Here is a 24,670-nt window from a genome sequence, read left to right on the forward strand (position 1 = left end):
TTCACTCCAGGCTAAGTTTTATCCGTATTTCCAAGAACATTGTAAATACCTCCTCCTCTGCAGAAGCTTTTTTGATGTTTAAATCAATGGGATCTGTCACTCTTTCGTCTCTCATAAGCCACCATATTGGCTTGGTATCATAATTATTCAAGGTCCAGAGATACCACCATCGTATAAAGTCTTTTAGAATAAGAAGTATGGGGGCACCTTGAAATTGCAGATTATACTGAACTATATTCTCCCTAGTAAAAAGATTCTCTGAGGGAATTGTTTTAAGAATTTAAGGATTTATTTTGTTAGGGCTCTTAATAGCAAATAAATAATTTTGGAGAAATTACTTAAACTTTCAATTTGAGGGGCACCTGGGTGGCTGTCAGTTAGGCGTCTAACTCTTGATTTCTGTTCAGGTCATGATCTCACAGTTTGACTGTTTGAGCCCCATATCGAGCTCCGTGCTGACAGTGCAGAGGCAACTTGGGATCCTCATTTCCACCAGAAACAGCTGGTGCGGAAAGAATTCTATGACTTCTCTCTTAATTCTATGACTTCTCTCTTCTACCTAAAAGCAAGTCATAAAATTTCCCATGAGAAAAATGTCCTCCCTGTATCGAAAGGAGAATATTTTCATCACAGCCTGCTTCGAGTCCAGACTTAGACACAGCTTTTGTTGTGCCCACCTTTCTTGTGATACTCTTGCCTTTAAATCGTTAATGTTAAGGCAGGGACAAGGACATCGCTCCAAGCATTTTCCTAAGTACGCTCACTCTTCAGGACAATTGAGATTCAACAGTTACTGTTTAAAGACAACCACATTGGAACTATGACAATGGCCTTGAGCCCAGCATTTAGTGTTTACCTGCCTTACTGTGATGGCCTGGCTCTTGGGTTCTCTTTCTGCTTTAATTCAATTTGCTTCTTTCATTCAATTTTTTTTTAAGCTAGACTTTCACTTCCTTTGATCATCTGCATGCATTTTTTTTTCTTAGAACAATGAAAAAACTTGTCTCAACTATCTCCCTTCTCATATGAGCCAAGTAGTGATTTGCTCAGGGACAGGGGTGCAGAATCAGGAAATACATTCTATTTTCCATTTTAGAATCAGTCATCTGAGCATCACTACCTCTCTGCCTTGCAAAATCAGTGGAGTGTTTTAGGTGCTCTTTGAAGCCAGCTGACTGTCGCTACTCCCCATTTTCGCCAAACATGAAACCTCTGTAGGGGGGGACACAGCTGTGTGCATCACCGTCTCTCAGAGGCAATGACTCTGAGGTATGGCAACAGCGAAATCCAAATCTCTTCCTTATGGAGCCCTCCAGCTCTCTTTCTTCTCTTTGGGCCAGTGGTTCTCCAACTGCCTTTACTCCACAATCACCAGAGAAGCTCTTAAAAATCATTCTGCTCGCTGGGGCGCCAAGGTGGCTCAGTTGGTTAAGCGGCGGACTTCACTCAGATCATGATTTCACAGTTTGTGAGTTTGAGCCCCGTGTCAGGCTCTGTGCTGACAGCTCGGAGCCTGGAGCCTGCTTCAGATTCTGTGTCTCCCTCTCTCTGTACCTCCCCTATTCACACTCTGTCTCTCTATCAAAAATAAATACACATTAAGAAAAAAAAAAAAAGTTTTAATCAATCTGCTCAGGCCTCACCCAGGCCAGCTGAAGCCGACTTTGAGATGCCCTGCTGAGAAATCCCCTCCTCTTTGTCCCTGGAAGGAGCACCTTTAAGAGCTGTGGTTTGGAGAGCCTCTCCCAGGGCAAGAGACCCAGAGTGCCGCTAGTATGTGAAATTCCAAGTATGCTAAAAAGGGCGGGGGATGTGAAAATGAGATTTCAAAAACAGTAAGATTTTATGTATTTATTTATTTATTTATTTATTTATTTATTTTTAATGTTTATTTATTTTTGAGAGAGAGAGAAAAAGACACAGAGTGTGAGTGGGGGACAGGCAGGGAGAGGGAGACCACAGAATCTGAAGCAGGTTCCAGGCTCTGAGCTGTCAGCACAGAGCCTGAGGTGGGGCTCATACCCATGAACTGTGAGATCATGACCTGAGGCAAAGTTTGGCACTTAACCAACTGAACCACCAAGGCGCTCCAACAGTAAGATATTTTTAAAACTTACACTCAAACTAACACCTGCATACATACATAGACATACATGTATATAACTGTGCCATTCATACGACAGTTTCAGGATGTATTTAAAAAATTCCTTCAGAGTGCTGATGCATACGGGCACTTGTACCCCAATGTTGATAGTAGCACTCTCAACAATAGCCAAAGTATGGAAAGAGCCTAAATGTCCATCAACTGACGAATGGATAAAGAAGTTGTGGTTTATATATACAACGGAATACTCCTTAGCAATGAGAAAGAATGAAATATGGTCTTTTGTAGCAACATGGATGGAATTGGAGAGTGTTATGCTAAGTGAAATAAGTCAGACGGAGAAAGACAGATACCATACGTTTCACTCTTACGTGGATCCTAAGAAACTTAACAGAAGACCATGGGGGAGGGGAAGGAGGAAAAAAAGTTACAGAGAGGAAAGGAGGCAAACCACAAGAGACTCTTAAAAACTGAGAATAAACTGAGGGCTGATAGGGGGGCGGGAGAGGTAGGAAGGGGAAAGTGGGTGATGGGCATTTAGGAGGACGCCTGCTGGGATGAGCACTGGGTGTTGTATGAAAACCAAACTGACAATAAATTTCATATTAAAAAAATAATAAATAAAAAATAATAAATAAATAAATAAATAAAATATAAATAATAAATAAATAATAAAATAAATAATAAAATAAAATAAAAAATAAAAAATAAGAAATTCCTTCAAATTGTACTCCAGGCAGTATGGCCTATTAATGGGCCAAACATATAAAATCACATTTTGAGTAAATTCTTAGATTCTGCTAGTGTTATCACTGTGCCTGTAAGTATAACCTAATTTGCAGATAACATTAAAAGTAAGAACTTAAGATCCTATAAGAGTGAACGGGGGCTAAATGGCACCAACCGCCAACACAGGCCTGCACTTAGAGACAACGAACAGAAAGCAACACAGCACAGAGAACACAGTAAGTGCTGGCTATTACAATTAGTTCCTACTCACTTCCCACAATGCTAGGGGGCAAATCTGTAAATTCAGAGACAAACTCCTGTGTTCATAAAGTCCCAAGGTGATCTCTCCATCCACCAACTTGTTTTTTTTTTTAATTTTTTTTAATGTTTATTTCTTTTTGAGACAGAGAGAGACTGCGTGTGAGTGGAGGAGGGGCAGAGACAGAGAGAGACACAGAATCTGAAGAGGCTCCAGGCTCTGAGCCGTCAGCACAGAGCCCGACGCGGGGCTTGAACTCACAAGCCCCGAGATCATGACCTGAGCCAAAGTCGGACGCTCATCTGACTGAGCCACCTAGGCGCCCCTCCATCCACCAACTTCTAATAACCACTGTTTTGTTAAACATGACTTTGGTTGCATCACTTATTCAATGTCTGTTTACCGATGTGTATTCTCTGTTTTTATAAGTAGCACACTGAGAGTGAAATTCTAGAGCAGGCATTCTTAACTTTATATCATAAATCCCCTAGAGAGGCTGTGAATGCCATAAAATACAAAGTAAAATACTATATGTCTGTGTGTGCATTCCCCTTGCTTTGAAAGGTATCAATGACACCCATAAGATTTTCAGAGGGATTCAGGGTCCTCCAAATTTAAGATTTTCAATAGAGACTACTGGTATGACTCACGCCCATTTCAAGCTGCACACACAGTGCAGCATCTCAGATTCTTGAGGCATTGGATGACCAAGGACAAGCCAGGGTCCTAGCCAGAATCTCATCTAGAACACTTGATCTGATGCAGGTCCCTTGCCCTCTGTATGTGCTTCCTAGGCTTGCCATGACAAGGTACCACAAACTGGGGGGCTTAAAACAACAGATTTTTTCTCTCATAGATCCGGAGGCCAAAAATCTGAAATGGAAGTGTTGGGAGGACCATGTGGCCCACAAAGCCTGTAGGGGAGGATGCTTCTGGTCTATCCCAGCTTCCGATGAATGGCATCAGGCACTCCTTGTCTACAGCAGCAACTCCAAACCCTGCCACGGTCTTCACATGGCCACTTCCTCTGTGTCTCTGTGCCCACATTTCCCTGTTCTTATAAAGACACAAGTCATACTGGATTAAAGGTCCACCCAACTCCAGCATGACCTCATCTTAACCAATTATACTTGCAACAACCCTACTTCCAAATAAGGTCACATGCTGAGATACAGTGGGTTTTAGGACTTTAACATGTCTTTTGACAAGGACAGAATTCAAACCATCACAGGCTGTATTCTCTCACTTACTTTGCTTACAGACATGAAGGAAGAAAAGACAACCAGCATGCACAGAGATTTCCTCTGTCCTCAATCTATGCTTAATACTTTAATCTTCACACACCCCATTTTTAACAGGGAGGACACTGAGACTTAAGTAAATCAGGTCCACCTTATTTAGTGATAAGGACTTATAAAATTCCAAGTTTGAAAATGAATATAAACACAAGTTCCTCTGACAACACAGTGCCTTTCATATGTGGTTTGAGATAAAACTAGTGTAAAATACAATAACAAATCCCAGAAGAAAATATGCTCTCTGGGCAAATAAAATTGTACTGCATGTTATAATGTGTTTTAGAAACTGAATAATACAGGGACATCAATAACTTAGATTAAACATTTATGACCTGGTGAGAGATCCTCACAAGTAGAGCAACACTAAAGTAAAAAGGCTTACCATTAATGATCCTGCAACTATATACTTATTTAAAGTCATTCGGAATCTATAAAATAGCATTTTTCAAGTTTTATATTCTCTTTTCTGGTTATTATGGTGTTTTACAGCAGAAAATCTATTATAAAGAAACATATAAGGGGATGCTATGCCATCATTTTTGTCCCTGGGAAAAAATATATACATATTTATTTATATATTTATAGTATATTATATTGTAATATATTATATAATGGGATAAAATGAAACATGGTAAAAGAAGATTCTCTTATATGAAACCAACTGACATAAATTAGTAATTTATGACATGACAGAGTATTAACGAACTAAGCCTTGGAAAAACTCCATAAGCATTAGAAACACTGTATGCATCACTCATAAGTGGAATTTAAGAAACAAAACAAAGGGAAAAAAGACAGGGAGAGGTGGATACAAACCAAGAAACAGACTCTTAACTACAGAGAACAAACTGATGGTTACCAGAGGGCAGGTGGGGGTGGGGAGAATGGGTGAAGGGGATTAAGAGTACACTTATCAGGGTTTTTTTTTTAATGTTTATTTATTTTTGAAAGAGAGAGACACAGCGTGAGGGGGGAGGGGCAGAGAGAGAGGGAGACACAGAACCCGAAGCAGGCTCCAGGCTCTGAGTGTCAGCACAGAGCCCAATGCAGGTTTGTAACTCACCGACTGCAAGATCATGACCTGAGCCGAAGTCAGACGCTCAACCAACTGAGCCCCCAGGCAACCCAAGAGTACACTTATTGTGACAAGCACTGAGACAAGTACAGAATTGTTGAAACACTATATTGAACACCTGAAACTAATATAACACTGTATGTTAATTATAGTGGAATTAAAATTTAAAAACTTAAAAAAAAAAAGAAAAAGAAAATTCTAACACAGCTACTCTTGCAAAAAGCCATTTGGTCTTCTTTTACTGAAAGAGAGCATCTGGATGTATTAACTTTCTTTATCTTGGTAATCACTCCACAATATATATGCATATCAATCATCATGTACATTTTAAATATATACAATTATATTTTTCAATTATTCCTCCATAAAGCTGGGGGAAAAAGAGCATCTCAAGACAGTGGAAATCAAAACGACATGAACTTGTCATTTTCCAGACAAGGCACAAGGACAGTGGAATTGAAAGTATCAACGATGTCCATTAAAGCGCTAAAATTAAAAGATTTTAAAATATAATTTTCATTACATTTTATGCATAATGTTTTCTTAGTTCAAAATTTACACAGAGTCCTTCAGAGTTCATCAAAGAAGCTGTGGAGAACAGCAGAAAGGGCATTACTAATCTGAGTGGGGAAGGGAGGTAGATAATCAGGTTGAGCATGAGGCACAGAGCAAAGGGAAAAAGAAACCACAGCACAGATCAGGAGACGCAGGTGTCCAGCCCTCAGAACCAGAGCTCTCCATCAAACCTTCACACACTCAGATTCTGTGCTGTGTAAACCATCAGGGGAACAACGAGCATCCCCGTTTGCTCGATCAGAATGAAGTCTTGGTTCAAATATACTAGACCCCTTAAGAGAGAAAACCGACCCAAGTTGTAACCGGAATTCACTCTTAATTTGTTTAAAAGGTAAGAAAAAAATACCTGGGATTGATGTTGATTAGAGTAAGCACGTTCATTTCAAATAGGACTAAAAGAACATTAAGCTTCAACTCCAATATGTATATAACATTTTTTGTGACTACATGTTCACTTCATAAGACATGTATAGAAGAAGCTATGTACTGCCACAGAAAAAGCATAACCTGAGCATAAAAAGCCATGGTCTACCATCAACCAGATGTGTGAAAACTTGAACAGTCAATTAGCTCTCTGAGCTCTGTCTTTCCAATATGTATTTTTCTTCCAACCTTTTTGTTTTACGCTGTTGATGGCAATTTCACTATTTTAAAATATCTCTTTTCTTAAGTCAGTAGTTATCTTTTATCTTTAGTTTTAAAAAGGTAGGGGGGTTGTGTTCCTGGACGGCTCAGTTGGTTAAGCATCTGACTCTTGATTTTTGCTCAGGTCACGATCTCACGGTTCATGGGTCGGAGCCCTCCAAAGGACTCTGTGCTGACAGCATGGAGCCTGCTTGAGATTCTCTGTCTCCCTCTCTCTCTCTGCTCTTCACCTGCTCTCTCTCTCTCTCAAAAATAAACAGTAAAAAAATTAAATTAAATTAATTTAAATTAAAAGGTGGGGGTGTGGGATACCTGGGTGGCTCAGTGGGTTAAGCGTCTAACTCTTGGTTTTGGCTCAAGTCGTGATCTCATAGTTTGTGGGATCAAGCCCCAATGACAACAAGGAGCCTACTTGGGATTCTCTCTCTCTCTCTCTCTCTCTCTCTCTCTCTCTCTCTCTGTCAAAATAAAAAATCTTTTGGGGCGCCTGGGTGGCGCAGTCGGTTAAGCGTCCGACTTCAGCCAGGTCACGATCTCGCGGTCCGTGAGTTCGAGCCCCGCGTCGGGCTCTGGGCTGATGGCTCAGAGCCTGGAGCCTGTTTCCGATTCTGTGTCTCCCTCTCTCTCTGACCCTCCCCCGTTCATGCTCTGTCTCTCTCTGTCCCAAAAATAAATAAACGTTGAAAAAAAAAATTTAAAAAAAAAAAAAAAAAAAAGAAAAAAAGAAAAAAAAAAATAAAAAATAAAAAAAAATAAAAAAAAATAAAAAATCTTTTAAAAAAAGGAAATATTGTGATTCATTTAAAAAAAAAAAAGGTAGGGATGTGAGAAGCCATGGTCAAAAACCTTATATTTATAAAGTAGTTACCTGCCTTTAATCAAAACATGGTAAGTTGGCAGATTCAATTAAGACCTAAAACAAAAGGTCGTATCCCTTAACAAACAAATGCCAACTTTCTTTTTTTTAATAATTTTTTTTAACATTTATTTATTTTTGAGACAGAGAGAGACAGAGCATGAACGGGGGAGGGGCAGAGAGAGAGGGAGACACAGAATCGGAAGCAGGCTCCAGGCTCTGGGCCATCGGCCCAGAGCCCGACGCGGGGCTCGAACTCCCAGACCGCGAGATCGTGACCTGGCTGAAGTCGGACGCTTAACCGACTGCGCCACCCAGGCGCCCCAACAAATGCCAACTTTCAAATCACTAAGTTTATCATAAATAGAGGCCTAGAGAGAAAACAAAATATTAACATGAAATTATCTTTAACAGGGCTATTAAGTCATTTTGGTATGTAATCAAAGAACTAAATTGTTTCATGACCAAAAAATGATCAAGTCCCCAAAATGTGGTATGAGACTTAGAATCAGTTGTTTGACCAGTTTGAAATAAATATTGCTTTGAATTAGCTGTGATTTAATTTGCCATGATTTTTGCATCTCCAGAAACTCACTAAGGAAATTAGCTGTTAAGATGAACTCAAGTATATAGTTCTTCTGTTAATCATTAATGACGCCCTGTTCCACCAAAATTACATTTCCACAGCTTCCCACCACAACGGTTTGGCTGTCTCTTGAAGACTAGAGCTAGAGTCTGATTCAATAATGGACACTGTAGCTCACCTTCAGTTATAAAGCATCAGTCTATAGCTGGTAGCCCTGTAGATAAGTGGATAGGAACCCACTAACCAAGCATAATGTCATCAAGAAAACCACCCACAATTTTTCTGGTTACAGCATCAGGTTACTAAACATACTGATTATCTCTAAAGACAATGCAAGAAATACCTCCCCTGGCTTTGCTCCCTCAACCCCAGTTCAATTTTTAATTCAACTTGTAAGGCCAATCAAAATATAGTCATATTTGATGACAGGGAAGTTACAAAAGTTGACATGTAATGCTCTCATGTGTTGGATGTTTTACAAGTACTGTTTTATTTAATCATCACAACATAGCCATAAAATAGGTAGTGAATATTAAAACCGTTTCATAGATGAAATTACTAAGGCTTAGTAAGATTAACTAATTTCCCAAAGCCACACAACCAGAACAGGGATTTCAATTGGTCAGACTCCAGAGCCCACGGTTAAGAATACACGCTCCGGGGGGCGCCTGGGTCTTAGTTGGTTAAGTGGTTAAGCGTCCAACTTCAGCTCAGGTCATGATCTCACGGTTCGTGGGTTTGAGCTCCACGTCAGGCTCTGTGCTGAAAGCTCAGAGCCTGGAGCCTGCTTCAGATTCTGTGTCTCCCTCTCTCTCTGCCCCTCCCCTGCTTGCAATCTGTCTCTCTGTCTCTCTGTCTCTCTCTCTCTCTCTCAAAAATAAACATTTAAAAAAATTAAAAGAGAATACATGCTCCAGAATATATATTATGCATATGAGAAGATTTCATTTAATTCCTTTTGGTGAAAAAAACAATTTTCTAACAACAAGACGTGTGTTTTTAAATACATATGTGTGCATAAAATAAAATCTACATTTATCCATAGAAAATTAGCTGAAATGACATACCAGAGGCATTAAGAGTCCTTATTTCTGAGGGATAGAATCATAAGGAGAATTCACTATTTTTCATCTGTATTTTCTAATTTTGGTTTGTTTTTTTTTTTTGGTTTTTATTAAGTAAGCTATCTCCATACCCAACATGGTGCTTAAACTCACAACCCTGAGATCAAGTGTCACATGCTCTACCAACTGAGCCAGCCAGGTGCCCCTGTATTTTCTAACTTTTCAACAGTGATTTTTTTTTTTGATGATAAAAAAGAACTAAGTGGGTGCCTGGGTGGCTCAGTCAGTTGGGCATCTGGCTCTTCATTTTGGCTCAGGTCATGATTCCAGGGTCATGGGATTGAGCCCTGTGTTGGGCTCTGCACTGAGCATGGAGCCTGGTCAAGATTCTCTCTCTCCCTCTGCCCTTCTCCCCTGCTCATGGACACTCTCTCAAAAAAAGAAAAGGAAAGAAAAAAAGAACAAAAGTATTTTAGTTACAATAATAACATGCAGAGTTTACATTGCCAGATAAGGAAATCATAGATTAGACATACTTTAATGATGAATTTAACAGAAAAGAGAAAAACTGAAGGCCTAGATGAATATTAATGTAATGACTGTAAATAGCATGAAGAGATGCTCAACATCTCTCATCATCAGGGGAACGCAAATCAAAACCACAATGAGATGTCATCTTCTACTGGTAAGAGTGGCTAACATTCAAAAAAAAAAAAAGAAAAGAAAAGAAGAAATAACAAGTGTTGGCGAGGACATGGAGAAAAAGGAACCTTTGTACCCTGTTGGTGGGAACATAAACTGATGCAGTCACTGTGGAAATCAGTAAGGAGACTCTTCAAAAAAATAAAAATGGAGCTACCATATGATTCAGTAATTCCACCATTGAGTATTCACCCAAAGTAAATGATAACACTAATTCAAAAGATATTTGCACCCCTATGTTTATTGCAGCATTAAACAAGATATGAAAGCAATCTAAACATCCATCGATAGATGAACGGATAAAGAAAACGTGGTGTAGGGGCATCTGGTGGCTCAGTTAGTTGTCTCCTTTTTTTAATATATTTTTTTAATGTTCATTTATTTTTTTTTATAATTTTTTTTCAACGTTTATTTATTTTTGGGACAGAGAGAGACAGAGCATGAACGGGGGAGGGGCAGAGAGAGAGGGAGACACAGAATCGGAAACAGGCTCCAGGCTCCGAGCCATCAGCCCAGAGCCTGACACGGGGCTCGAACTCACGGACCGTGAGATCGTGACCTGGCTGAAGTCGGACGCTTAACCGACTGCACCACCCAGGCGCCCCTAATGTTCATTTATTTTTGAGAGAGACAGAGAGACAGAGCTTGAGCAGAGGAGGGGCAGAGAGAGAGAGGAAGACACAGAATCTGAAGCAGGCTCCAGGCTCTGAGCTGTCAGCACAGAGCCAGACGCGGGGCTTGAACTCACACACCGTGAGATCATAACCTGAGCCAAAGTCAGATGCTTAACTGACTGAGCCACTCAGGCACCCCAAGTTGGGGGTCTAACTCTTGATTTCAGCTCAGGTCATGACCCAGTGTCGTGGGATCAAGCCCCATGTCAGGCTCAGCAATGAATGTGGAGCCTGCTTAAGATTGATTCTCTCTTGCCCTCCACCCCTCTCCCCCGCTCTTGTTCATGCGCGCGCTCTCTCTCTCTCTCTCTCTCTCTCTCTCTCTCTCTCAAATAAAATAAGTAAATAATAAGAAAATCAAATGTTATATACAAAAATACACATATCTCTACATGTATATATACACAGAATATTTCTCGGCCATAAAAAAGAATGAAATCTTGCCATTTGCAACAACATGTATGGACCTAGAGAGTACTATGCTAAGCAAAATTAAGTTAGACACAGAAAGACAAGTACCATATGATTTTGCTTACATGCCAAATCTAAAGAAAAAAAAAACCATGAAACAAATAGAAACAGAAATAGACTCATAGATACAGAGAACAAACTACAGGTTGCCAGATGGGAGAGGCATGGAGGGAAAGGCGAAAAAGGTGAAGGGGATTAACAGGCATAAAATTCCAGTTACAAAATAAAAAAGTCTCAGGGATGAAAAGTACGGCATGGGAAATTCAGTCAATAATAGTGTAATAACATTGTATTGGTAGAGATGGTGACTACACTTCCTGTGATAAGCGCTGAGTGATGTAGAGAATTGTGGAATCGCTATGTTGTACACCTGAAACTAATAACATTGTATGTCAGCTACACTTCAATAAAGAAGATGTTTTTAAAAGACTGTGAAATCAGTATGGACTCATAAAAGTCACACTAGGAAAGTCTTGTAGTTACATTTGAAATAGTTACAAATACCAACTGGGGAATCCAGTATTTTCTGAAGAGCATCTCATGAATCAATTTCTTTATAAGTCACAAATGAAAGACAAGAAGTATTATTATGCGAGCCATGCTAAGAGGAGACGTCATTCATCTTAACAAGAAATTAACATTCTTGAGCAAAAATGATCATAGGATCTGACCTGTCACCTCCCTCCGGAAGGAAATTATATGTTCCGAATTCCTCAGTCTCTGGATAACATAACATTAAATCAAACAGTTGAAAATAGGGACAGACGTAATATCTCTGATAGAAAACTCTATGAATCAAAGAGTAAATCTCCCTCGTTCCACAAATGCATCCATTTCAAGCTATCTTCCTGAATCTTCTGTTCTCTCAACTGCTTGAATTTATTACTGATTGAAATATGCATCAGTAATGATCATTAGAGCTATTGTGCATTGTAATTCATTTATAATTTTTACTAATTCAGCCTACACCATTCACCACATGCAATAGCTTCCTAAAATAGAGTAAGGGAGTGAAAATCAGGAATACTCTATTTTGTGGGTAGCTGCAGACTTGTTTGCACTAATCATCTTCTTCTGCACAGGTTACCTCTCAGAGTGGGACCTCCAGTGGCTAATCCTTGTTCCTTTGCCTTTCTGTCTAAAGCCTGAGAAGGCGAGGATACAGTCAGGGTCCATCAGTGAGGGCTAGAGGTAGAAACCTTTCAGTGTCTCCCACAACACAGAAATGTAGCAATAAAGAAAAGATGCTGGGGGCACCTGGGTGGCTCAATCGGTTAAGCATCTGACTTCAGCTCAGGTCATGATCTCACGGTTTGTGAGTTCGAGCCCTGCATGGGGCTCTGTGCTGACAGCTCAGAGCCTGGAGTCTGCTTCAGATTCTGTGTCTCCCTCTTTCTCTGCCCCACCCCTGCTTGCGCTCTGTCTCTCTGTCTCTACTCGGTCATTTGAAAAAGCAGTGTGATCACATCAGCACTGTGGAAACTTGTGTTAAAAGATGGTTTTTAAACAGATAAAATCATGATTTTCATACAAATACCATATGAATACATGTCAAGATTTTATTTAACTCATTAATTAATGGCAGAATCGGTAAGATGTCAAAAACAATCCCAATGACTTTCCAAAGGATTTTCTATACGGGCAATGCTGAAACGAATTTGCTAATAGATGCAAAAATGGTCACTATCCAAGGCAATCAAACGTAATATTTGGAATTGTCTGGGGGAGAAGGCATCAGTTACATTCCACCTACCTGACAGAATTTATTTGCATCGCACTGAACAGGGACCAATTGCTTTACTCTGCACATCAAACCTCTATGTCACCCAGCCATCTTGGTACCCACTTGTAAGTACTTCACAATTTTTTTCCAACACTAGTACAATCTAGATGTCCTCTAGTCCATTCTTCTGGGTTTAGATTCTTCCTTAATATCCAGTTTAACATCCAAGCCCTGGCCCCTACACCATGGGAAGTCCTGTACCTTCCCAATGTAATTAACATTTCCCCTTTCCTTATTCCCTAAAGCACCACTAACAGTTCCCCTTTCTTTATTCCCTAAAGCACCACTGTAGGATTTAATAGATTCCTCCCAAGGGTTTGGGAATAACAGAGGGGAAATGACAACACAGCATAAAACAAGATCTTAACATTCTTAAAGTTAATTTGGCTATCTCCACCCATGGGAATTTCTCCCTGGCTGCTTTACTCCATAGACCTCATCCAGTTGCTGAAACTCCACACCCTTAGTCCCAGAGTACATACCCCACCAGAAGAACTCCAAAATTTGACAGAGCACTTTGGCACTTTTCCTATCAAGTGCCTTTTTCCAGCTAAGGTCACAGTGGTGGCGGTCGGGGAACTTGAGTTTCATAACCTAAAAAAGCCACTGTCGACGTTTTTCTAAATAACGCAGGCTGAATTTCCATCCTGAACAGGGGAAGAGCCAGCCAGAGCTTTGAAATTATAATTTTCCTTAACAGGCTCCAGATCAAATCCTCGGACAGTGCTCCATCCACCACAAAAGTATACAAGAGAAGGAAATAATAGTGAAATATATATGTTCCCCATTTCTGAGCAACCCACATGAGTAATGTCATTTTCGCCCCATGATGTTACAGATAGCGTACATAAGTTAGACGGTAAATACTTTTAAAGTTTAGAGGTCAAATAGAAGCTATGAATATGTAAATCAAATTTTACACTGTTATTAACTCACCAGTTAAAGAAATATTTTCTTCTGAATATTTCTAGAAGTTAGAATTACAGATTGCAGAACTTCTAAGATGTAGACAATCATAAAAGTAGCTCATTTTTAAATGTATTATGTATACTTCCAATAAAGGAAGGTGGCTTCAATCAATGACACCTCTTCATCAAATGACACAAGTCATCAAAACGAAAGATGAAAGGACAAAAACAATAAAGGAACATAGTAGGAAGGAAATTTCCCTTTGTCTGTTGTTATTACAAAACTCTCTCACATACAGCATGGCCTGATTCTCGCGCCCTCACCTAGGGGAGGTAGAGCCAAGGGAACAGTGCCATTTTACAGACAAAGTACCTAAGGCTTACAGAGGCTACATGATTTGTCCCCCACCCAGAGAGTTTGAACTGGGGGACAAAATTGATGTCATTTCCCAGTGGAGGTCTGGAAATTACATCATCCGACTCCAAACTCAAAGACCGTTCTTTTCCACCACGCCACGTTGAGCTTATGGAACATAATTTTAATTATTGGAATACAGGTATAACCAACAACATGCTTTTGGAATTGTCTAGCAAATGCAATACTTTTAATACTAAGATGCTGGGGGCACCTGGATGGCTCAGTTGGTTGAGCATCCAACTTCAGCTCAGGTCATGATGGTGAGGTTCACGAGTTCAAGCCCTACATCAAGCTTGCTCTTGTCAGCACAGAGTCTGCTTCGGATCCTCTGTCCCCCTCTCTCTCTGCTCCTGCTCCACTTGTGCGCTCTCTCTCTCTCTCTCTCTCTCTCTCTCTCTCTCTCAAAAATAAATAAACATTATTTTTTTAAAAAATATTAAGACCCTAGACTTGAAGTTGATTAGAAATTTGCAATAAAACTTCAGCATCCCAGAGAAATACCTTAGAACTATAAGACCCACAACCGACATAAGCAAACATTCCCGTAATTGCTATCAGCCCTCTACACACGGTCCCCAACTCCTCAAACCTCTTGACACCTGGCCACACTTCTATGCTAAACACTGGGTCTTAAATTACTGAGTTACTGTGGAGTTGGGAAGTCTGAAGTACCTTGTTCTAGGAACTGTGATTGTTCTATCACCCTTCCCATTCAAATCACGGCAACAGAAGACATGTCGAGGCCAACAATGAAGCCCTCCAGCTACTACATTGGTAATCTGGCTGCTAAATCCTTTTAATTGCACTGATCTTCAACACAGGAGCATCCGTACTTCCAGCTAGGCTATCATCCCAGGCCATTTCCCTTTCTAAATTGCTGCTACATTTTTCCCCACACGCCTGCCTGTGCTGGATCAGCTCCTAGTAAATCTGTGCGCGATACAGGAAACATCCCACAGATAATGAATTTCACCGATATCTCACAAGAAATGTCAGTCATCACAGCTCCATTACCCTCGTGCTGGCAACATAAAATAAATTAACACACTCGCTAGTGTTCTCAGAGTGTGTGTTTTTTTGGATTTTTGTGTTATTTTTATAATAGTTATTCTTTGGACATACATATATTCGCGCATGTGTGTGTGTGTGTGTGTGTGTGTGTGTGTGTGTCTGTGTGTGTTGAGAGAGTGAGAGAAAGAGAAAGCTTGCACTTACCAGCTTCTCTTTTGAGTGAGATCTACCTACCTCACCCAAGATAATACTCTTGAAAAAATCACTTCTGCTGAATCATTTGGAGCTTGCTGTTGGAGAAAGAAGCTATTCTAAAACAAGCTTGTACTTAATGCTTTGGAAAGAAATTGACTTCTTAGAATTTCAAAAGGAAGAAGGAATTTCCTGAAGCCTCAACTCTGCTTTAAAAAAAATTACTCTTTTCTAGTGTCACCCACTCAAAAAACTATGAGAGGTAAGTAAATTCAACTTTCACTTAAAGTCAACGTGAAAACCTAGCTATGTGTTTTTTTTTTCAAACTTCTTTTAAATCTTTCAAAATTACTGAATTCTAACCTCTCAATAAGAGCTGCTTTGGGGACACCCGGGTAGCTCAGTCGGTTAATGAACTCAGCTCAGGTCATGATCTCACTATTTGTGGGTTCAAGCCCCACGTCAGGCTCTGTGCTGACAGTTCGGAGCCTGGAACCTGCTTTGGATTCTGTCTGTCTGTCTGTCTCTCTATCTCTCTGCCTCTCCCCCCCTCTCAAAAAATAAACATTAAAAAAAGCTGCTTTTCTCAACAATAGCCAAATTATGGAAAGAGCCTAAATGCCCATCAACTGATGAATGGATAAAGAAATTGTGGTTTATATACACAATGGAATATTACGTGGCAATGAGAAAAAATGAAATATGGCCTTTTGTAGCAACGTGGATGGAACTGGAGAGTGTGATGCTAAGTGAAATAAGCCATACAGAGAAAGACAGATACGTATGATTTCACTCTTATGTGGATCTTGAGAAACTTAACAGAAACCCGTGGGGGAAGGGAAGGAAAAAAAAAAGAGGTTAGAGTGGAAGAGAGCCAAAGCATAAGAGACTGTTAAAAACTGAGAACAAACTGAGGGTTGATGGGGGGTGGGAGGGAGGGGAGGGTGGGTGATGGGTATTAAGGAGGGCACCTTTTGGGATGAGCACTGGGTGTTGTATGGAAACCAATTTGACAATAAATTTCATATATTAAAAAAAACCTGCTTTTATTGTCTTGCCACATTTCTTCAAACATCAAAATCTCATAGATTTGGAACGAAGATTAAACATACTAATAGACACCAGTTTTACATCAATTTAAGGTGAAGCATCTTTCTGTGTCTTATTATATGGAAGCAGGAATAATTTACTTCATGAAATCAAACATCTTCCCGAGTTATTACATTACAAGTGAGGGGGTCCTCACCTGTAGTGCCTCAACTTCTCCCATGCAACTGCTTCCCTCGTGAAAAAGTACTAAATTAGTGCTTAAAAGACTGAGACTTATGTGCATCAATTCACCCAAAACATGTTTTTTTTTTAAATGAGATAAGTAGTTTGGGTTCTTTCCTTCAATGACTAAGAATATGGTCCATTCTTTCTTTAAAATTTACCAGGAGTAGTGTGTGTGTGTGTGTGTGTGTGTGTGTGTGTGTGTGTGTGTGTAAGAATAAGCAAAGGTAGAAACAAAGAGGAAGGAACAGCAATTTTTTCAGAAATGTTAGCACCCTTGTACTAGGTAGACTTCACCCAGAATGAAAGAACAACAGACCTTGTAGTGGAAGGTCCAGAGTGGTTAGGTCCAGCACCTTGCACATATATTCCATAAGGTAACCATGGCATTCACTCTCCCAAAGACAGAGACTGAAATATCAACCCTCCATCTCCAAGCACGAAAGCCCCTTTTTACCACCAACACAAGGAATCCAGGACTCCGCCGGGGTCCAACAATTATCCTTGGGGCACTCCTGGGAAGCATCTTCAATGGGTGTCCAAAGGGGAGCTAAATTTATAAGGCCAAGTCATGGCTCCTAAATTACTTCTGGGTAGGCTGCAAATGAGATGACATAGAACAAGTAGAGCAAAATACCCAATCACGTGAAGACTGACTGTCAACAGGTATTGGTCTTAGACCCTTTCAGCTCCCGGGCACTCACCCAAGCCCATCGCTGACAATACTCTCTGCTTCAGCCCACTCAGGTGGCTGCGTTATTACCCCTGCTCTGGGGCCCCCTGCACCCGGCCTCCTCCCCGCTCTTCTCCACAGTGCCAGCTTCACTTCTGTGTTCTCTTTACCCAGGGGCACCAGAAGGCTTCTCTCATTTCCTTCCATGACGTCTTGAATAACTCTTCAGGAAGAGCCTCAAATATGCATAAAGTCAAGACTGCAATCATAAGCAATAAAAGAATGACTCCAGGAGCACCTCCTGGCTCATCTGACATCTTCCTCTAGATCTCAGGATCATGAGCTCAAGCCTCACATTGGGTGTGGAGCCTACTATGAAAAAAAAAGACTCCCAACCCATAGAGGGGGAGTGGGTCATTTGCATGGCTCTGCTGTCAGAAAACATAACCTCGTGATTCTTTCCCCCTCTTCGCCTTACAGAAAGAACCACAGAGAAAGGATAAAAGTCACTACAGCCAACGTTCATTCACGTTCTGCTCTAGAAACTAAGTTTCCCAAACACGTGCCAAGCTCAAGAGCAACAGTTGAATTACATGTTCTGCCCACAATTTCAACCTTTTTGCCCTTCATTACAGCAATACCATGATATGAATTAGTAAGGGGATGGGGAAATATAGACAGAGAATCGAAAAAAAGGTAAAACGTTACCACGTTACCGAGCTATAGATGGTGCGGCCGTACGGCAAGACTCCAAAGAGAAAAAAAATCTACTCTTACTGAGGAGAGCAGGCAAGCGACAGAGGAGGACAGGGAAGAAAGAGCTGCCAGCCCGCTCTCCCCGTGTGAGTGGAAGAAAGCGGCTTTTCTCTTTGAAAAGCAGATGAAGGTTAAGCCCTTGGGGAACTCTGACTGATGATTCTCTTTCATGAACCAGCACATCTTAAACACATTTCCCTTGAGAAGTGGCATCATCATTTCATTTCATGGTCAAGGTCACTAAAATGCTCCAAAAATAAGTTGGAAGCAGGGAGCAAAAGGAAGAAAGCAAAAAAAAGCAGCTTTGACAACAAAATGATGATGTGAGCAGGTACATTGTGCAGCGGCTCAAGGCTCTTATCCTGACAGGTCATTTAGCCCCTGTGGATGTGGCCTTTGTGTCTCTTTCTTCCCCTAATGACTCAGCCTGTTTTCAATGGCTACACCCTCACGGGAACAAAGATGACAGAGGACATGCACAGTAATCAGAGCAATTAGTTTGGGAAGATCACATAACACTGATCCTAATACAAAAGGACACAGTTCAAAGAAAAACTCCAAGTCTGATGTTTCTTCAGGGTCACTGTCAGAGGCCCTGGATGTGTGTGTCACAGTCAGCCTGGACTGTTACAGGGAGGTTGGCAGAAATGGACCCAGCATAGGGGCACCTGGGGGGTTCAGACTGTTAAGCATCCAACTCTTGGTTTCAGCTCAAGTCATGATCTCGCTGCTCATGAGATCGAGGCCCGCCTTGGGCTCTGCACTGACAGCTCAGACCCTGCTTGGAATTCTCTCTCTCTGCCCCTCCCCTACACACACGTGTTCTCTCTCTCTCTCTCTCAAGACAAATAAATGAACATTTTTTTTAAAACAGGCCCAGCATGTTAAATGCACCAGATCACCCAAGCCAAGCTCGGGGACATCTTGGATGTTGATTTTTCAGTCTTTAATCCAATACCAAGTCCTGTTCCTTCCTCTCCTGAGGCCTCACTGATAACTGGCCTTACCGCTTCATTCAGCATCCGCCCAGGCTGCAGTTCTCTGCCATCTGCCCCACTGCCTGCAACAACTCCCCCATCTTCCGGTCACTTCCACACTGTGGCCCAGTCTGCATTCCATTGCCAGAACCGTCTTCCTAAACCCCCATTGCCTCTTGTTCTTTCTCACCAGTGAAAAACATACCACTAAATGCACCACTTTAATGCATCATCATGTATTTGGGAAGCATGGTCTTCCCATAGCATCTTCGTGTCCGCAGCCCCCCCATTCTTCAACCCACTTGTTGTACACTGGTTTCTCCTCCTTGCTCCACTAAGGCTCTGCCTCCCAAGTCCATCCACATGCCTCCACTCGTGAAAACCCACAGCAAGATCCCATCCTTCCCCTTCAGGATCTTAGTGCAACTTGTAACACAATAACCAAGCTCTCTGGGAAACTCCCCTGGGCGGCTTTGAAGATCACACTCTTGGGGCACCAGGGAGCTCAGGTGGTTAAGCATCCGCCTCTAGATATTGGCTCACATCGTGAGATGAAACCCCCCCACCATGGGGCTCTGGGCTGACAGCACTAAGCTTGCTTGGGATTCTATCTCTCTGCCCCTCCCCTGCTCATGCTCTCTCGCTCTCTCGCCCTCTCTCTCTCTCTCTTTCTCTCTCCCTCAAAATAAATAAGCAAACTTTAAAAAAGTCACACTCTTAAACATCCTCCCTTAGATCTTTCTTTTCTGTCTTCTTTTCCAAAGTCTCCCCTCCCAAACCTCGAACTTTTGTGTTCACCAGGTCCCATCCTAAGTGAAACTTCCATCTTTCTGTCCCCAGGGCCCAACCCAATGGCAGCCCCTGCACATAGAGCCTCTTAATCAATGTTATTGGATTACAGATTTTTTTCAGATTGATGATGTTATTTATCCCAAATCTCCCCACTGTGTGCAGGCTAAAGTTCAACATCCTCGGTCTAGAATTAAAAGCTTACAGGGCACCTGGGTGGCCCAGTCACTTGAGGGTCCAACTCTTGATTATGGCTCAGATCACGATCCCACGGTCACTGGATCGGATTCTGCACGGGAAGTGGAGCCTGCTTAAGATTCTCTCTATCTCTCCCTCTCCTCCACTCATGTGCACTTCTCTCTCCCCCTCTCTCTCTCAAATAAAAAATCAGTGAATAAATAAAGCTTTCTACCATCCATTCCTTCCCTTCCTGTTATACCTTCCCACTTCCCTTCTCCAACAAAGACATTTCCCCAGAAATCCCTCACTGTCCCTTCTCACTATCCCAAATCTGGACTCTGAGACTTTGTTCAAGTAGTTTATGTGTCCTGATCTTCCCATCTTCCCATGTGTCCCATCTTCCATGAACTGGTTCAAATTCTCTTCTCAAAGGCCTGACCACTCAGAAGAACAGCCATCTTGCCCTCCGTACACTTTCTATTAGTTCTTCTCAAAAACACATTTGGATGCATGCTTTCATGGTTATGTACTCATCTGGGATGGGATATGGGAGGAAGATCTATAGTGGGGATGGCAATGGGAACTATGAAGGAGTGTAAGTGTGTGTAAGCATGAGGTCTGGGGGTTGTTTCCTTAGGAGGCAGTTTACTCATTACTTGCTAATGGACATCCCCTATTGTAAAGTACAGCAACAGACCTCCACTTGGGGCTCAATAAACAGGTAGAAACTGATTTTAGGGGAGCCTGGATGGCTCAGTCAGTTGGGTATCTGACTCTTGATTTTGGCTCAGGTCATGATCTCACAGTCATGGGATTGGGCCCTACATTGCACTCCATGCTGGGCATGGAACCTGCTTGAGATTCTCTCTCTCCCTCTGTCCCTCCCCTGTGCTCTCCCACACTCTCTCTCTAAAGTAAAATAAAATAAAGTAAAATCAAATCAAATCAAAACAAGTATCTCATTTTCTGGAAAAAAGAAAGAAAGAAAGGAAAGAAAGGAAAGAAAGAAAGAAAGAAAGAAAGAAAGAAAGAAAGAAAGAAAGAAAGAAAGAAACTGATTATAAACTGCCAGTCTTTATATGGCCCAACCTGAAGGATCTCATTGTTATGAACCAAATGTTTGTGCCCTCCCCCAAAATTCATATGCTGAAATCCTAAACCCTAATGTTATGGTATTAGGAGGTGGGCCTTAGGATGTAATTAGGTCATGAAGGTGAAGCCATCATGTGTAGGATTAATGTCCCTATAAGAAGAGACACAAGGGGCGCCTGGGTGGCGCAGTCGGTTAAGCGTCCGACTTCAGCCAGGTCACGATCTCGCGGTCCCTGAGTTCGAGCCCCGCGTCAGGCTCTGGGCTGATGGCTCAGAGCCTGGAGCTTGTTTCCGATTCTGTGTCTCCCTCTCTCTCTGCCCCTCCCCCGTTCATGCTCTGTCTCTCTCTGTCCCAAAAATAAATAAATGTTGGGAAAAAAATTAAAAAAAAAAAAAAAAAGAAGAGACACAAGAGAGCCTGCTTCCTCTCTCTCTGCTCTCCACTCTGTGTGGCTATTAGTCAGTAGCATCCAACTCAGAAGAAGGCTCTCACCAGACCCCGAGAGTGCTGGCACCACGGTCGCAGACTTCCAGAACCATATAGATATCAATTTCTGTGGTTTACAAGCCACCCAGTCTATGGTATTTTGCAACAGCAGCCCAAACTGACTAAGACACCATGAAGCACTCCGTACTCTCCAAAACAAAACACTGGGTATGCAGCGTATGGCATGAGGTTCCTTGAGGAATTGGGAGAGGAAATCATTCGATTACTTCCTCCCAGGCCCATCAACAGACGAAGGGATAACTAAACTGTGATATATACCCACAGCGGAATATTATTCAGCCATAAAAAGGAATTAAATTTTTATATATGCAACCATATGGATGGACCTTGAGAGCACGCTTAGAGAGACCAGACACAAAAGGATAAACATGGTGTGATTCCACGTATATCTGAAATACTGAGGATAGGCAAAGTCATGGAGGTGGAAAGAAGAACAGAGGTTACAGGGGAGGGGAGGGCAGGGTAGAGGGGGAACTGAGAATCACTGCTTAACGGATACAGAGTTTTGGTTAAGGATGATGAAAAAGTTTTGAGTATAGGATGGTTACACAACACTGTAAATGTATTTCATGTCACAGAATTGTACACTTACAAATGGCTAAAATGATAACTATGAAGTTATGTATATTTTACTACTAAAAGAAAACCCCAACAAATTAAATGAGGCCCCCTGATGAGCAGACTGTGGAGAAGGCAGGAAGCCTGGTTGGCCTTGCGTGGCAATCACTCCACATCTTCCCCTTGGACTGCACACCCACAGATGACCCGAGCCGGCTGAGACACAGAAAGTCTCATGCTGTCTCACAGTGTGCTGACCCTTCCTTTGGCATCTCCATCAGTGGGCAATTCCTCCCCAAAACACACTGTGCCAGAAATTCGAAACTCACCGGAGCATCTCAGCAGCGAAGCTTCCCTGCAGGGAGAAGAAAAAAAGATTCAGTCACCAGGAGACTTTGCCTCTCTCTTTAGTAGTAGGTCATGTTAAGCAAGAATCTCCCACCCTTTGGGCTTCAGCCTACCTAGTGGGAGAAATAACACCTACCTTGCAGGGCTATTGTGCTATTTTGTACTCAACAGACCTATGATACATAAAACACTTGCAACGTGTCTGGCACAAAGCAGATTCTCAATAACGGTTGTTAATAGTCATTATGCTTATTGTTTTATTAATACTTGTAAATAGTCATTCTTATTAGTCTACTCTTCTCTTTATTTTACCAGCACTCTGCCTCCCAGGAATGGAGTCCAGAAAGTCAACCTTTTTGGTTTTTTTTGTTGTTGTTGCTTTGTTTTGTTTTTTTTTTTAATTTTTTTTCAACGTTTATTTATCTTTAGGACAGAGAGAGACAGAGCATGAACAGGAGAGGGGCAAAGAGAGAGGGAGACACAGAATCGGAAACAGGCTCCAGGCTCTGAGCCATCAGCCCAGAGCCCGACGCGGGGCTCGAACTCACGGACCGCGAGATCGTGACCTGGCTGAAGTCGGACGCTTAACCGACTGTGCCACCCAGGCTCCCCTCTTTTTGTTTTTTTAACGTTTATTTATTTTTGAGACAGAGAGAGACAGAGCATGAATGGGGGAGGGTCAGAGAGAGAGGGAGACACAGAATCTGAAACAGGCTCCAGGCTCCGAGCTGTCAGCACAGAGCCCGACGCGGGGCTCGAACTCATGGACCGCGAGATCATGACCTGAGCCGAAGTCAGACGCTTAACCGGCTGAGCCACCCAGGCGCCCCCAGAAAGTCATCCTTTCAGACATCATCAGGAAACTGACACTTGCTCTCACTGGCTGAATCCCTGAGAATGAGGAACTGTATATTTCTCAGAGATGTGACGGTTCTGTATCAGAAAGAACACACTGCAAACCACTGACTGGTGTTGGGAGTCACAGAAAGTGACAAAGGAACAGACCTAGAGAGAAAAGGTTCAGGACTTCTGAACCTGGAGTCTCAATGAGTGATGAACGTTCCTAGACACCCCCAGGCAGTGCCTGTCTCAGAATTTCTGAAGACTAGAACAGCCATGCTATTGCAGTCGGTGATACCACATCTAAACCTAAAATAACATGTCTGACAAATGCCCCCGAAAATGAGAAAATAGCATTCGTTATGCACTTGAGACTCGGCTCTCAGATGAGATGAGCCTTTCCCGTAAGAGGGGACTGTCTGTCCTTCACACGTATTCTCTGGCCGAGGTGTGCGTGTGAGGTAACTTCAAGCAGAGATAATGATGGAAATCAGGGATGAAAGAATTATTAGGTCAGCAGGCCCGCTGCAATATTCAAGAGAAGTTAATTGGATCTTTAAAATGAAAAACGTAAAACAGGAAGAGTAGTTACTGCTCTGTGCTGAGCACTGACAGAGCAAAGTCAAGTGACATGCCCCATCTTCGGGTTTAGAGGCAGAGAGGGAGTCCAGACCATTTTTCATCTTTGGGAGGAAAAGGCTCCCCGAATTTCCGGCACGGACGTCCTCTTTGTCCTTCACCCACACCATGTCTGTGACCATACTCCAACACAGATGCTGACAAAGAGAAACACAAGAACCTTGGGGAGATCGTGCAAACAGCATAGCATGTGAAGGAATGGTGGGAAAGTATCATTTATTGGAGGCACCAAGAAACACTGCTTGAAGAGGCAAAAGTTACCAGGTAGTAGGAAGACCACTCTCTTCATAAGGGAAATAAATAGAAATGTTGGATTAAATCCTTTATTGTGCCTTTTGCTCAAACCTGATAGCCATGTAGAATCGCCACAGAGAAATGCCCACACATCATGAATTATATAAACACATCTGGAAGATTCTGGATGGATCATTCAAGTAACTTAAATGCTCTCGAGACTTACAAAATATGTTAAAATATTTGAGGATAAAATGAGGGAAAAGGGGTGAGTGAAAAATCTTGAAAGCATCCAGCTTCATGCATTGTCTTTATATCTTTGATAAAGGGACTAGTTTAGTATTTTATGTTATTCAACACATATTTGGTGATACAGCAATTTCCACACAACCGATGATGGGAACAGGAATAAGATATAAGAAGGAACACTAATTATTTTAGACTTATCAATGT

At 41.8% G+C, this 24,670-nt stretch overlaps 1 long non-coding RNA gene across 1 annotated transcript in view; it reads right to left on the bottom strand.

Annotated features, from left to right (window-relative positions):
* The window catches only part of LOC111560613, a 98,422-nt gene that overhangs the window by 39,696 nt on the left and 34,056 nt on the right, over positions 1-24,670 (bottom strand). Inside the window, exon 2 of the long non-coding RNA XR_002742619.2 lies at positions 22,486-22,511. This is a non-coding gene — a long non-coding RNA (uncharacterized LOC111560613). The remainder of the gene's footprint in view (positions 1-22,485; positions 22,512-24,670) is intronic.

The sequence above is a fragment of the Felis catus genome, chromosome A1 (genome assembly GCF_018350175.1).
Source record: "Felis catus isolate Fca126 chromosome A1, F.catus_Fca126_mat1.0, whole genome shotgun sequence".
In the NCBI taxonomy this organism is placed as follows: domain Eukaryota; kingdom Metazoa; phylum Chordata; class Mammalia; order Carnivora; family Felidae; genus Felis; species Felis catus.